The following is a 13,716-nucleotide window of genomic DNA, read 5'->3' on the forward strand; positions in this document are numbered from 1 at the left end:
CGTACACGGACACAGAGAGCCATCGTCGGAGAGCCTGACGGAGAGCCTCTCCGGGCGCATGAAAGATTTTTTAAGTGTCCGTCACTCCGTCGAGGGGAAACGGAGACGGCAAGGGCTGTGATTGGTCCTCTAAACTCACGTCCTCACGCTGGTTCTCCAGCAGCCCGGGGGAGATTGCATTGCGTATCCGCCACCACGACGGAGAACTGCGAAGGCTCGAGATGACATGCCAGAGCAGAATCAGTTTGTGCGCGTTTAAAAAACGTAGATATGATATCTGCTTTACAGACAGTTGAGACCGACGTGACATGTTCTCTCTCTCTGTCTGTCTGTAAGTGTGTGTGCACGTGTGTTTGTTTACGTCGGTCCGGAGCTCCTCCCTTCGTAAAACAGAGCGGAGGAGAATTGTAGATGCGCGACGATGAAGAAATTATTAATTAAACGAACACGGTCCGGACCGGTTCTATAGGAAAAGTGACCTTAAATGACTTCTGTTGTGATTTGGTGCTATGTATAACATAAAATTATATATAACACAGCATGCGTGCACACACATAGGTTGCTAGGTTACCATAGCAAATAGGCCTATCCCAGAGATTATATATTATTTGTTAGTAGGTGGTTAGAAGGTGCAATCCCTTTTTGTAATGTTGTATAAGACAACACTAAGGCAAAATGGCCGTTACTATTTAAGTTTGTATTGATTCATAGTGTTACATGTTATACATGTTTTACAGTAAGTTGAAACTGTTTTGTTATTTAATTGTTTGCACTTGCACTAAATGGGTAAATTGCAATAAAGTTTTGGAGCCAAATGTTTGAGTTGTAAGAAATACCTCTGTTTTTTTAAGAAATAAAAGCCAAATGGTTGATCATTTTACAGCCACATCATTTTCGTCATGCATTATTTGTTTTGGTTGTTTAAAAATGCAAAAAAAAAAATATATATATATATACGATTAATCGATTAATCGATCGATAAAGTGCTAGATTAATCGATTCCAAAAAGAATCGATAGCTACAGCCCTACTCTTGACCTCTGGACATTGTAGAGATTTAACATCATTTCCTGTACACTGACTGATTATTTCATTTCAATAACCGTAACAATCTACCCTTAGCCTAACAACTTTGCCACTAACCCCAACTCAAATTTTTACTTTATAGAGTACTCCTTACAGATGTGAACACTGGGAGGGGGGGAATCATCACAATGGGTGATTTTCCTGGAATGTGTCTCTCATACACCATCTCCCCACTATCACACTACCATTTAAATCGGGCTGAAACTAAAATGGGTTTCTTCTCCACTTCAATATCTATTCTGTGTAAATGACATACCTTGAGGCCTCCCTTCAAGGAAAAAAAAAATGATGTCAAAGTTGGTACCCAAAAGCGACAAATTATCTTTTTTTTTTTTCCCCTAAAAGAGGCAACCCCTGTGTTCATCTAGCCAGTAGCAATGCCACTGGATATTTACCTACATAAACGGAGGAACAATTTGCATAAACACTGGCCAATAAAATCATCTTATATAAATTGTATTAGCATTAAGCAGTAATTGTCAGTTGCCCATTGTGGCGTGTCGGTAACACTAACAGCCAGCTGTTCAGCAGCCAATGACATGGAATCTAAAGATATTCTGAAAACTGCATTTTTTTTTTTTTCTGCTGCAATGAGTCTACTTTGTCAACAAACATGAAAACTGTCATGAAAAACGTCTCACAACTTGGCTAGCAGAGCCTTAAAGCAAAATACATGTCCCCGTGGTAAACATGCACTTGTCAATGTCATTAGATTGGCTACATAGCTAGCAGCAAGTCAACTGTAGCAGCTTAAACAGCTTTAAAACTTGCTGGCAAATTTCCAGTTGCAAAACGCTCAACAACCACAACCTTCCACAGAGCCTTAATGGACTTGTTCTCTTTCTAAAAAAAAAGAGAAGATGAATTTACTCCCTTCTGACTGCAAGAGAGCGAGGAGGTCTCTGGTTTCAGCTGGACCTTTTAGAAGGATCTGCAAACACATGAGCTCTGGACAAAAGACGCATCGCCAAGTGTCTCTCTGATTAGAATATCCCCGGTGACCACAGCACACACCACCGGCTCTGTGTGTGTATGTGTGTGTGCCATTGGGGGGTTTGGGGGTAGGGTGCTTGCTAGTTGGCTTTAATCTGCTTGATGATGAAGATCCCCCAGTGCTCTGGGGACCTGACGAAAGAGGAAGGGGGGGGGGTTTGCGCTACTGCCTGCCTTACGCCAATGCAATCACGACTGTCGCCCGCCACTGAGCCAGCAGCGCTCACAAACCTGCTCTCTCTCTCTCTCTCTCTCTCTCTCCTTCACACACACTTCCTCTCTCACTCTCTCACCCTCTGATGCATGCACACACACAAGCTTCTTTCTCTCACTTCACCGCTCACTCACTAGCTCTCCCTCTCGGTCGTCATTCTGCACAGACACGCTCCACTTTGGTACAGCTCCCGTGTATTCTCCAGCTATTCTGAAGCTGTTGTCTCTGTAACTCGCGCGGCGCATTCACTCACAAGCATCCGTTCTGTTTCGGCGTGGGCTCAAACTGTAAACAGCGAGCGGGATAATGAAAGAGAGGCACCAAAGAGGAAAGCAGGGTGAGAGAGGGAATTAAAAGAGGAGTAAAAGCAGCAAAGGAAAAAGGTGGGAGGACAGTTTGATTCAGTGAATATTTTGGATTAAAGTGGCTGCGTCTCTGCTCCAAAGTGTCCCACTAAAGGTAAGTGTGTCTTCTCCTTCTGCCTGTATGCCTTTCAAGTACTTTTCACCTTTATAGAATTTAAACTGTTTTCCAGCAAATACTAGTTTTGTGCAGTTGAAGTGCATTTTATTGTTGACCAAAGATGCTTTATCCGATGATGTTATAGGCATCACTGCCTCAGCAGACACAGTTGAGACACTTCTATCTAACAGCTGGTTAAGTGTGATGAAATGTGCTTCAGCTGTGCCCTTGACAATGTTTCAACCGGAGGAGTTGCTGTTCAAGTCCGACGACCGGGAGACACTTGAGCAGTTGTGTGTCTCTTGTGCTTTCTGTCGCGGCTCGTAGAATGAAATGAGAATCCACCAAGTGTCAATTAAAGCAGATTGGTTCACATGTCAGGCAACACTTCACTATGAATGACCCCATTTGTAGGTCTGAGTTATTTTAATTCATCTGCATATGAAAGGCTGTGTAGCTTTTCAACTCTGTGTTGGAAAGTGTTCAACACTGATTATCACACCATGGCACGTCAAGTGGTTTTGGCAAGTTGATCTAAGCCGTGCGCAAATAAGCCACCAAACTACAAACCGTTTTCAACTGCATTGCATTTCTGTTTATCTAGGATAAATATGTGATAACATGTGAATCATATAAATTAATAGTCTAGTCTACATGGAAATGACAGTCTCAAGGACAACCATATATATATTCAGTTTAAATGTAGCACAGACAGTGTTGTATCTATGGACAGCGCAATGCTAATAAAACTGTTTTCAGTTGAGAATAAGAGCACATTGGGGTCTGATGGCTCAATCACAGCCTTGAGATTATTCCTATTGTTTGCACACAGTGTACATGAGCAATATTATTAGTGGGTAAGACCCTTCTTGTGTTGTGGAAAGGGATTAGAGAGAACAATCTGAGAGGATATCAAAGAGGCTTGACAGAGTGTGATTTGCAGAGAAACATGGGATCACAGATGCAACCTTGCCCCCATTCCGCAGTAACAGATGCTTATTCGGATGAGCCTGAAAGAAAATATAAGGACACAAAACATAGAAATGTACCCTAGAGCACTGCCGCGCTACATCTGCTGTGAACTTATACATTTGATTGTTACATCAGCAGTCCCACTGCAAGTTGTTACACCATCAACTTTGCATCTCAATTCTGCCAAGGCACAATTATCTCAAGTACTGAGCTGCATCGAATGCATGTAGCGTCTGAGCATCTGGCAGCCACATGGACAAAGACATAATCCAATGACTACTGCCTTTTGTGGACTTTAGAAAACCAGTGTACCTCACTATTAATACACCAATGATAATGCAGATTACTCCCTTACCATTCCCAGTATGTGTGTAACATTAGTTTAGACTAACTGTAGAAATGCCTCGTGGATTCTAGCACCGGTTTTCAAAGTCAATCCCATCTCCTCTTACAGATAAGATAAAAAAATAAATAAAAATAAGCTCCTGCCTTCCTCTACTTTAAGCACATCTAATGTAACTCACTTCAGTGTCAAAGGCACCGAGTCTTCTTATCAGCAAGCAGCTGAAAACACCTGCTTTGGAATAATCAAATTACGCTCCAAGGAGTCCACTTCCAGAGGAAAAGAGGAGCTGGACCCTTTGAGTACACAGAGGCTACTGTGCAGAAAATGAGCATTCAGGGCATGCAGCCACCAACCACTCAGGTATTATAACTGCATTAGAGGGGATGAATGAAGAGACACGCAATATACTTGTGGTATATTAAGCGATGACAGTGACACTACCTGGCTCAGGTGCATATCTTTGGGAAATAAAAACACATATTTACTGACAGAGTGAAGTGGAAGGAAATGTATATAGTTGCATTAGTTAAACTGTTGACAAACTTTTTATATGAATGCTAAAATTCTGTATTTTTTGTTAATTAACATTTCTACCGTCCACTCAGTTTTTTTGTCTGCCACTTAATACCTGACTGTTCTTTAGAACTGACTTCTAAATATATTTTTTAATATATATGGTGGCAGCTTACCTGTAATTTCTACCTGCCAAGTCAACAATCACCATGTATTTGGCAGGTGGCAGGTGCTAATTTAACTCCCTGAACGGAAATACTGCACACTTTCAGCACTGCCCTTGACAGGTGAAACCTTGCAGCAAGGACAGGAGGCAGCATCCTATCATATTGTGTTATAGTGAGTAGCGCTACATCAGATCTCCTTGTAACACGCTGTACCACACTGCCTTCGATTTGCACAGTTTAAATCCAACCACAATTCCTGCGGGTGGAAGAAATCATTTGAGTGTGTCCATACAAGTTTTTAACACATTTAACGATAGCTCTCTTCAATCAAGTTTGATTAGTTTTTAGAACGTATGATTAATTTAACTCAAGACTTTTTTTGTGTGAGTTCATAGATTACTGTAGTGGTGATATATGGTTCACTGTGTGTGATCAATGCAGAGCGGAAAAAATATGTTGATTAATTGAATAGTCGATTGAGAGAAGATTAATCGCCAACTATTTTGATGATCGATTAATAATTTCATCGTCATCATTTAATTGTTTCAGACAAGCACAACTGTTTTTAGGATTTGCTGCATTTCTTTGTCAGTTATGATGTTTGAAATCTGAAAACATCACTCTCAAAATTGTGATTACGGTTGTAGCAATGTGCCATTTTCAAGGTTGACATTTGGTTATCTACGATATTATATTCTACCCTATTAGAGTCGTAAAAAGAATAATTAACATTTATATCAAGTTTCATTTCCGTTAGGACATAATATTTTTTAAAATTAGTAAAGGGTCACCGCAACTGCTAATAATTATCGTTTAATGTACTGTGAAAATCTCATACCGTTGCTACCCTAACTGTAATGAGCCTTTTTTCAAGTTTTTTGTCTAAATGATTAATCCATTGTGAAAATTATTGACAGGTTAATTGCTAATGAAGTTTAGTTGCAGCCCTAGACCTGTGTAAATCATATCATATTTTTTTTTTGGCTCATCAAATACATCCAAGTGTTTTAAATACTCATGTAGGACCAGAAAACCTCTGAAATAGCCAAAACAAAAACATGTTATTATCAACTGCCTTCATGGCCTAACAGATATGCATCTGCCGCAGCAAGACAGGCCACTTGTCAGGGTGATTGTGAAGGCAGCCCGGTCCTTATGCCTTACTCTACTCTGACTGTGTCCATGTAAATCTAATGGAAAGACTGAGTGCTGGGCCGTAAATTAAAGCTCATGTCCACTAAGCTGTCATCATATCTTTGCATCCGCTGCGCTGTTTGATCAGGGTGAGCTGTTATTTATGGAGGGTCCGCAGCCTTTACCGTAAGCAGAACTACAGCGATCAGTCACCCTGATATGCCACCTATCACTGCATTTTGAAGTAAGTGTCCATCAAGAGCCTTGGTCTTAAATAGAATCAATACTTGAGATTATTTGGAGTCTCCAGACTCTCTTTACCTTGGGCTCTTCAATCTCCGCCCCCACTCGATGGACTCATTTTGACATCATTCCGCTCTAAATGAGGTGTGTCTGAGTGTGAATACGTGAATCTATGTGTGCGTCTGTGGATGTGTGTGCGTTTCTGTAGCACCAGATGACGTAAGAAGCTCACTGTCAGAAACTAGCTTGCACAGTTTAAAGCATCTGAATGCTAATCAGATGGATTTGGTTGTTCTGTCTGCAGACTCAAGGCCAATCTCAGATGAAACTATTATACTTGTATGAGCGTGCTTTGTGTCAGGCAGCAATTTCTCCCACAGCGAGCTACACTCTGCCAAGACCCCTACAGACCTCTAAGACGGGGCTCTCCCTGGCTCTCAGACAATCATCAGCAAGAGTCCTAAACATCTCAAATTAAAGTCTTGCAGTGATGGATGACTCTCAATCTCCAGGAGATATTGCGCAGGCTTCTGCTCTGAATGATGGGCAACTCCTCTTCACTCCACTTAGCAATTATTTATATAGATTTGTCTCTGTTCGTTTGTCAGCTTTTTGGACATGCTGTTTCTTCCTCTCTATGGCACAAAAACTCTGCAGAGGTAAAAAACCTCAGTTTCTGCAGCCTAGTGATGCTGAGGCTTTTTCTGGAAAGCAAACAAATATATCCTTCCCTGTGGTATAGGCATGTTGTTTGAAGTAGTGGTGAAAATAGAAGGAAGGAAGGAAGGATGCAGTTACGTGGAGATACCATTTCATATCGAGGACAACTGTTTGGCCCTACAAACATACGAACAAGTGAACTCAGTGTGGTGCGCTACATACGAAACATTTCTTCTGATGCTTTTTTCTGTGCAGATTCTGAATATTGATCATGTAAGAATGGCAAGAGTTGGAGAAGTCAATGAAAATGACTTTTTTTTCAAAAAACCCGCATTGACATTACTGAGCTGCTTTTCTTAGCATTTTTACAACTCCGCAGAAATGCATTTCCATTCAAAACCATTTCCTTAGAAAGTGTTTTGAGGAAACTCCAAAGTGAGGTTAGTTCTTTGTCTCTCCTTTTGTCAGAGTACTTCATTTATGAACTTTCACCGATACATGTTTTGAATACTGCAGAACAAAGTCTTAAAATAGCCCAAAGAACCCCTAGGGCATCCGTGCCTTTGAATACATTTGTGCCATCCCTTTGAGAAATCCACCACAGATTCTCAGTAAATAGTGGGCAGGAACAGTTGTGGTCATAAAAATCACTGGAGGCCATGCACAGGCACGAGTACAAGTGGATGATGGAGGGTGTTTCTTTGCCAATGCCTTTACTCTACTAAATAAAGTTGCTCTCTGTTGTGTCTCCATATTTGGCAAGCACTGAATAGCAGGTTTTCATTGCTTGCCAGTATCAGCAAGACAGGCAATTAGCAGGTTATATACGTAATCCCCACGCTTTGCATTTGTGATGAAATGCTTTCGATCCAACACACATTTAATCACCAGGATCCATCCAAACAATAAACAATCATCTCTGGCTGGACTCGACTCTATAACCTTAAACACAACCTCACCGGCCCCCAATGGCAACTTGCGAAAGATTTTCTGTCACACAGGTGAATGACTATTAGTTTACTGACCCTAGAGGTAGAGGGAGATTGTAATGATTTCTAGAGAGGGTGCTGGGGGCCCTTTCATTACAGCAGCGAGGCAGCACTCCTGCAGCAAAGTGTGAGGTGGAAATAGATATGGAATACTCCATTCCGGTGAATTGATTAAATCTTGCTGATGACTTCAATGCTATTAGCATATTCCCTTTTAAAGATATTGGCTTTGAGGAATCAAAGAAATTCCTACATGTTTATTTTCACTTGTTTTGATGTTCAAAAAATGGGATTTCTATGGTTGCCATCCATCAGGTTTCCTTTGGGTATGATGAAACCGAACACTAAGATGCAATGCTATTTTCTGAACTTTTGCATTAGGGCTGTTACTAAGCATGGGATGATATGAAAATTTTAAATCATGATTATTGTGGCCGAAAAAATTGTGATTCACAATATTATCCCAATAACAATCAAAATATTCAGAAAACTGGCACTAAAACAACCTGGATAAGTTCCCCCAAAATTAAAATTGACTCATTATTAATTACTAATAAGTTTATAATATAAAAAATTAAGTTTTGTAGTCCAAAAAACTTTCCTGGAGCTTCACAGCAAAACAGCTTTTTCCTTAACAACTAAAGTAGATGAGGACTTTGACTTAAAATGTACAAAAAAAAAAAAAAGCATGAAATGGCTCCATACCGATTTTCTGGCGTAATCCAAGTCTCCAAAAGACCCAAGATTCCAAATTGACTTGAAAAGATGTTGCTACAACGCTAACAGCGTAAGCACGCACCTCTTCTGAGCAAATACTGTCTTTTCAAATCAGATTGGGATGTCAGGCCTTCGGAAAACTTGGATAATGCCAGATTTCATCTTCATTTTTTCATGATTTTTTTAGTTTTTTGTTTTAAAACAAGTTCTCATCTACTTCAGTTGTTCATGAGAATGTCCGTTGCTGTTTTGCTGTGAACTTCCAGCATGAGTAAATAGTGACTTGAATTTAAATTTTTGGGGGAGCTTATCCTTTAAGTTTGGGATTCACTGTATTTGCACACACCTAATTTAGCCTTTTTTGCGGGGGATAAAATAGACAAGCTGTGCCCTCAGCCATGGTGATGGCAGCCTGCATTTATAGAAAGCTTTGACCCAAGTTGACATCTTCAGTCGCCGGCTTTGATGAACTGACAGTTTACAACCCAAAGTTTCTAATGTTTTCAATCAATAGAAAATGAGAGATTCCCAAATGATCTAGAATAAGAAAATGCCTTTTTTTGCATTTGTTACTTGAGTAGTCTGTGATTTAAATCATCTGAAGTGTAAATACATCATTTTGTCGTTTCTCCCACGTGTAAGAGGTCTCTAGCTTGTCAATACAGCAACAGTGTTTCCCTTTTCCTCTTTCCAAGAAGCCTCCGCAATTAATTCTGTCCTCTACTGTATGCCACATAAAATTTTCACTTTTATTCATCCACGTCAAAACTCATCTTCATTTCATTAAAAGAAAATTTGCTCCTTAAATCACATCATTTCCCAGTGCAGCAGACACCACCTTCCTCTGAAGTACCTCTCACAAAATATAACATTTCACATTTTGCTTAACACACTCGAGCAAGTTATCCTCCCCAGCATATAGGCTACTTGAAATGCAACCAGCGCAGCATAAATGTTTTAGTCTATTTCCCATCTGTTCAGTAATTCTATCACAGTCTCTTACACCAAATTCATGTATCATTTCAGTCTCTGTGCATATTGTAGAGGGCAAAATATTCAATATAGACATTTTAAGAGGAGCGGAAACTCCACAAAATGACAGTTGAGACTATACACCGACAGAACAAAAAGGATATATACATTAGGAAACTGCTTCGTATGATTTACAATATCTAAGGTGTAATTCAAAGTCTGTGTGCACAGAATGGCTTCCGAAGGTACAGAAGTTTAATTTTAAATATTTACCCATAGAAACCGCTTCTTCTGGTATCTCCTCCTCTTATCGCTATCATGCCAGAGAGGAAAATTACATCATAACTTACTGGAGTAGAACAGAGGCTGAGCTAGCACAGCAGCAGGCAGCTGTTTGATATGAGAGGATGGGAGTTAACTGCAAAAAGCCAGTTGCACCTACCCATGAAATATCAGCCTGCTCATTTATATTATTATCAGGTTCTGAGTGTATATACTAAGGTTAGACTGTGAGTCTTGTCACCCACGGCTGATATGATGGAGGTTCCACTCTGTAACCACTGCTACCTTCAAGTCTGTTCAACATGCCATGGAACTTCACTTCCTTTTCACTGATTCACGTAGTTTTCATTAATAATAACTATGCTTTTTGCACTAACCATTATTTCACTGTTCTGCTTATGATTTAAAAGCCGCAAATGTAATATAAACTTTGAGCTACAGAGATCAGAGAGCATTTGCACATTTCATCCCATTGGGTATAATGTAATTAATTACACATATCTTTGTCAATTCTAAACATTGTTTTGTCAAAAAACTATTGACATATAAGACTGAAAATGTAAATGAGAAAGACTACACACCCAATAGTCACAGTAAGTGACATTGTCTCATTTAGCACCCATCAAAACCCAGAACTGGAACCTTGCAAAGTCAGTCCCACAAATTAGCTAGGTCACGAAACTGACTAACTTGTTGTTTGCATAACTCATTTGTTGTGATTTTCACTGTTTTTAATTCTTTTTCTATGCCAACACAACAGCCATGTTGGTGTTGTTGACATCTATTGTGTGAGATGATTTAATTAACTGGGTGGTTTGCACAAAAAAAAGGTACTTTCCTATCTTCGTGACAAACTACGATTTCTTTAAATTGACAAACATGTACAGTGTATATAATTCATGGCACACCTCAAACAATATCAAAACATTTTCTCTCGCCATGAACCACCAAGTATATATTTTACAAAATAAGTTTCAATGAGGCAAAACCAGAAGGATCAAGTCGTCACTCTATAGCTACAGGAGAGATGGGTGAATCTCTGGGGCTGGCTGCCACAAAATTTCGTAGATCTGGCATAAAATGCCAGATATCAGAACAATACACATGGTAATGGAATGTAGCTCCTGTTGTTAACATTACCTTGCAAAAAAGCAGAAATTTGAAACCAATCCAAAACGTTTGTTGGAGCCACACAATCTGAAGTGTTGCTGAACTGTGGTCGTAGATGAGAGCGTAAGGACAAAGAAACACTTCCCTCTGTGTTCATTCATGCTTATCTTCCAACAAATGCCTTAGTGGGAAATGTCATCGAGGAGATAGGGGGACATTGTCATCCGTTTCTTAGTTTATAATTCAGAAGAGTGCCGATTTTACATAAAATTACCCATTCACCCCCCCTTGCACCTAAATCATTGTGACTCGTAAGGACATCTTTTTTTGTGTACTGGGTTTTTTACTTAACAGCTTACCATTTCAAACAGGGTCGGCCCTTATGCCTTATATAAACCATGAACCTGGGGAGTGATAAAGCATTGCACTTCTTCCATTAAATAGAATAAGAAATCATCTTGACAGACCCTAGATCTTGGCCTGGGTGTGTCTTCTTATGAGCGAGACTTCCTCAAGGTCAGCATGATCGTACTTTCCTCAGTGTGTGCAGTGTCTGTGATGAATAGGACGCGATGTGAGAGGGAGAGGAAGTGAGGGCTGGGGAGTAGGGTGAGGCTGAAGATTCGGGGGGGCTTAATGTATTGCGTTTACCTGTAAATAGAGGCCGCAGAGTGTTGTGTGTTTCCAAGTTTGGACCAAGATTGAAGAGACAGTGCAGGGCCCTTTTAATTGTTAATGTCACAAATTCCAGAGGAAGACATAAAACTTTAGTTAATCCACATCTAAAATAAAACAAGTCACATGACTTTATCAAAAAACACTCTATAATATGCTTATTTGTTTTGACGTCAAATATGTTTAAATAACCTTTTAAGGACAACAAAACAATTCAGTTGGCTTATGTTCTTTAAAAAAATAAGTTGTCATGTGAAATACATACTTGAAATTGTCCTTTGTCAACAAAGTGCCCATCATCTGAGAATACATTTGTTTTGTCTAGCTAAGACAAGACAAGGAGTGGACATTTTTATCTCAACCTTGAACTAGTTATGCAGCAACCAGACAAAACAAAGTATGAGAATAATCAATCTAGCACACCAGGTGAGGGAGTGTTTTTGTTATTTTGTATGAAGACAGATGGGGAATGTTGGAACACAGAACAACTCAGAAACTGTTTCACTTGAAAAGTCCTCTCTTGTGTATGCAAGAGAGTTTTTTTTCTATTCACAGAGACGTTAATTTAAGTTTTATTAAAGAGCCTTAATAAAAGTAGACTGGATTTTTCCATAACAGGTTTCTTTAAAATATTGAATTACATTTCAGAACTTAAACTAAAAAATATCACATAGGGCAGGGAGGGGGGCTTCTGTAGAAGTGCAGGTGGGAATACGAAAGAAAGTTTACCGAGTTTGAGATGACATAAGACCATCTCATCTGAAAGTGAGTTGAGTACTAACACGGGACAATTCAAAATTGTCCAGTGTTGGTACAAGATGACAAGAAGGCAGCCTTACTGTGGAGGGCAGAATCATGTTTCAAGAGTGCTTCAAAGAAAATAAGAAGAAGAAAACGGCATTTGAAAAGGAGAGGACTGGAATCGAGAGAGTCTGGATTTTGACAATCAAATGCTTTGGTCAGTGCTACAGAGAGATGAAAATGTGGCAACAGCATCAAACAGTCCCTCTTGCCTTGAACAAAATCTAAACTGGTTGGCATTACTGGTGCCAGGGCCCCGATATGGAACTGAACAGAATCAAAAAATGGACAGCACAAACTGAATGAGAAATATGTTTTAGTCATCTTTCAGTCATGTTACTGTTGTTGGCCATGATACCATAGTGGTAGTGAATGTTGATGTGAAACATGTGGTTTACATGTTAAAAAAAAAAAGAAAAAAAATATAGATGGATGTGTGTTGTGTCTGCCTTTGTATTTTGTGTGCTTTTGTGTCTGCATACTTGCTGTGTCAGCATCTATTTGTTAACACATGCAGATCGTGGTGCTTACGCAGGTGCTGCACGTGCTTTATCCCTTTATGTAAAATTAAATTATTATATATGTATGCATTGCAAAATTCCTTAAACAACTGTTTGTTGTTTATATAAGGTATGACACTGTATGTCATTGCCATAGGCTCCGACATAATACAGGATCATACATCATTAGACCTTGTGCTCAAAGTTATAGTCATAAAAAGCACTGAAGGGACCGAATCTTCAAGATGCCTTTAAAAAGTGTTGGATCCATCACTGCCTGGAAAATGTCTACTAACTACAACTGGAAAGTTTTGGATGCGATATGGCTTGTGATATGTGCATTTCTGTCTTTATTAATGGAGGAATTGGTGCCGTTTTGATTGGCAGAATATATGTGTATATATGTGTTCATGCACATGATATGAAGGATCGACGTTGTAGTCTTCAACAGATTGGCTGGGTTTCTCAAATCTAAATGCATATAAAGAGCATACATGAACACAGGAGTGGCCATCGTTCTTACTAAACCTCCAAGGTTCATTTTTACTTTTCTTCATCTGAGCAGAACGATGAGTCAGGAGAAGCAAAATTCAAGACTAAACCCCTGAGGCACTCTGCTCTGTATTTGACAGCTGTGACCTAGCCTGCTGAGTTCTGCTGATGAGCAAGGGTCCTTTGACTTCATTGTGTAGAGCATAAACAATGTGCACAGTACCCTTGTGAAAGCAAGGCCTCCGCCAGCCCCATCTCCGTCTGTCTACACAATCCACTGGACTGACAGATCCATCATCTTTCTCATATAGAGCCATAAATCACTCGGGTTATGTTTTGAGAAACATCTTAACTTTAAATTGGATAAGTTTTGGATTCAATAACTTGCA

The 13,716-nt window shown here is 39.7% G+C and overlaps 1 protein-coding gene and 1 long non-coding RNA gene across 3 annotated transcripts in view; one reads left to right on the plus strand and one right to left on the minus strand.

Annotated features, from left to right (window-relative positions):
- LOC311249114 overlaps positions 1-13,716 on the minus strand; it is a 419,388-nt gene that overhangs the window by 359,116 nt on the left and 46,556 nt on the right. The gene's annotated exons all lie outside the window — the stretch shown is intronic.
- Positions 2,383-13,716, plus strand: part of LOC311249110 (cadherin-12-like) — a 113,074-nt gene continuing 101,740 nt past the window's right edge. Inside the window, exon 1 of the mRNA XM_084339858.1 lies at positions 2,383-2,751. The gene's annotated coding sequence lies outside the window, so the exon portion shown is untranslated. The remainder of the gene's footprint in view (positions 2,752-13,716) is intronic.

This window comes from Pagrus pagrus, assembly GCF_965226575.1.
Source record: "Pagrus pagrus genome assembly, chromosome: 20".
NCBI lineage: Eukaryota > Metazoa > Chordata > Actinopteri > Spariformes > Sparidae > Pagrus > Pagrus pagrus.